The sequence below is a fragment of the Calonectris borealis genome, chromosome 22 (assembly GCF_964195595.1).
Source record: "Calonectris borealis chromosome 22, bCalBor7.hap1.2, whole genome shotgun sequence".
In the NCBI taxonomy this organism is placed as follows: Eukaryota; Metazoa; Chordata; class Aves; order Procellariiformes; family Procellariidae; genus Calonectris; species Calonectris borealis.
The window spans coordinates 8251073-8253658 of record NC_134333.1 but is presented as its reverse complement, the minus strand read 5'-3'; positions in this window follow the sequence as shown (position 1 = coordinate 8253658).

The following is a 2586-nucleotide window of genomic DNA, read 5'->3' as shown; positions in this document are numbered from 1 at the left end:
AGGAAAATAATCTGAGATCTGGGATAGGCTGATATATTTAAAAAGAAGAAAAATGTCATTATTCAAAAGTATATTCAAGAAATACAGAGATGTTAAGCACTATTTTATAATCTTGGGGGACATAGATGGTTGTTGCAAAAAGGGTGAGCCATCAAATGACAGGAAACTCACCCCAACCTGCCATGTAATTCAGCAGAGGAATTTTAACAAGAAGCACCTGCCTGTCTCTTCTAGCTCAGCACTGGCCTTTATGGCTTTACACACATTGTTAAATTTAATCAAGCACATCAGTTTACATATTGTTTCTAATGATTAAACTCTCTATGGCTGTTTTTTTACATATAGGTGAAGGTACTAAAGTGTATTAAAAATTAAAAAAAAAAAATCAATTAGCCAAAACCATGCGGGCCGTTTGTGTGCTGCGCCCTGAATCAGGAACTTGTATATTCTCAGCACCAGCATCCAAGAGTTCACGCAGACTCTTGAGGAATATCATAGGCGAGAAATGATGAGATGGTAAAGGCATCTGACTTAACAACCGATCTGCGCTTTGTGTCTGTGTGACACCGGTAGAAGCATTAGCCCAGCAAATGGTCCCCATGGGTAGCCCAGCTCAGCCGCTTGTGCTGCTGGAGGACCAGTACACAGCGGATTGCAACGTGTTTGCCACGATGCATTTCAAGTTCAGAGGTGAGGAAATATTTTGCGCTAGCAAACATTCTCCAGGGTTAAAAAACGAGCATCCAAAAAATGGGAGGAAGTTAGTGTTGGAGGAAGGAGGGGAAGGAAGGACGGTCGCAGCTTGGAAATCCCCGCACAAAGAGGAGGTCACGGACCAAGCAGCACGTCTGAGGGCACTGGGCTCGCTGCCTGTGTACTCTGCGTATAGCTGGCTCGTGTGTAGGAGGTCCCAGCATGTCCCAAATACATCAGGCTCACCAACCTCCATGGAGTTAATCTATTCCTACTTTCCTTTGTTCCGTATTTCTGGATGTCCAAAAACCATGATCAAATTCCTCTTCTTCCAAGGCAAAATTTCTTGGTGGATAAAGAGAACAAGTTGTGAAGCCATGAATTCCCACTTCTTTCTCAACTGTCTGGCTCAGCCTCATCTTCACAGGCCCATGGGGACCATTTCTGGGTGCACATATGAAAGAACACAAGAGCACATGCTACTTTAGCTATTGCAGGTCACGAATCTCTTGTCCATCTGAAAGACATTGTCTTAATAGGCCACTGCTTGCACAGGACAGATGGAGAGAAGAGGCAGAGAAATCCGCTGTAGGAGAAGGAATCTCAGTTGCTGTGGGAGGAAGCAACAGCTCCATCCCCAGTGGATCTGCAGCATCGGGTCGGTGTTTCAGCAGTGTCAACCGAGGGATATTGTGGAGGGACAAATCGAAGCCATAATAAGGTGACATAAAATAATGGCTCATGCTGTAGAAAGGCTCTGCTTCATTCCTCGCAAATGTGCATGAAACGATGGTCCCAGTCTCCTCCGCACTAAATTTGAGGAGATTGCTTTGAACTTTAACCAATGCAAAGGCCTGCACAATTTTGCTGGTGCACTTTAGGGGAATTGCTATTGATTTACACCGACAGAAGCTCAGGAGCTGAAGAGAGCGATGGGGAGAGGTGCTGCGCTCAGGCAGCCCTGCAGAAGGAAAGGCTCACCCTCATCCTCAGGGCCATGTGTGCTCAGCAAGGCCAAATGAGCTGCACCTCAACACAGCTCCCGGCTTTTCAGTGCATATTTAGATCTTCTGCCCTGGACAGAAGCTGGAAGCTGTTGCTCCCGACACTGACTGAGCCCAAGTGCTTTAAAGCATTTCACAGTGCAGGAAAAATGGCATTTAACATAATTTAGTTACATTCCACTTCCTGCCTCTCCTGTTTCATGTGGTAAACTGCTAAAAAACCAAAATATGTGAGAAAAGAATATGGTTATTGTTTTTCCAGGAAAGCCAAAGCAATGCTTATGTTTCTGATAAATTTTATAAAGTGTCCTGGCCTGGTGTGCGGATGAGAATGTGTATGCAGGTACCTGAGCCAGTGATGCTAAAGCAAAAGGAAATTTCTTTTATATCACTTCATTCTTTTGAGGGGGAGGGGAAGCAAGATGAAGGCATATAGCTGTTTTAATAAAGACAATTTTTTTCAGGAAGATATTTCTTCCAACTAGCCTTTTCCTGATGGGATTTTCCAAGCCAGAAACGTTCTCCTCCTTTCCCTCGTCCGCTAACAGCCCTTCAGGTGAGCAATGACCATCCCAGTAATCTCAGTTATTTACACCTGCAGCTACCGTGACCATTGTGGCTGCGTGCGGTGCTGGAGGACAACCTTAGAAGCCCCATGTCCCAGAGAGGGCTGGTTTTAAGCCAGATTAAGCTCCTGTGTCTCATTCACCTGCCTCAAGCAGTCACTGAAGTATCCTGCTAAACTGAGACTTTAATGAGGAAATGAAGCCCTGAGTCCAGGTTACTTTTTTTTTTAAATAAATCATCGAGTGCTGCTGAAACATAAGTATGCAAACACAGACCTGTCTCTGCTTCCATCCCTCCCATTTCCATCCCTCTCCAGCATTTC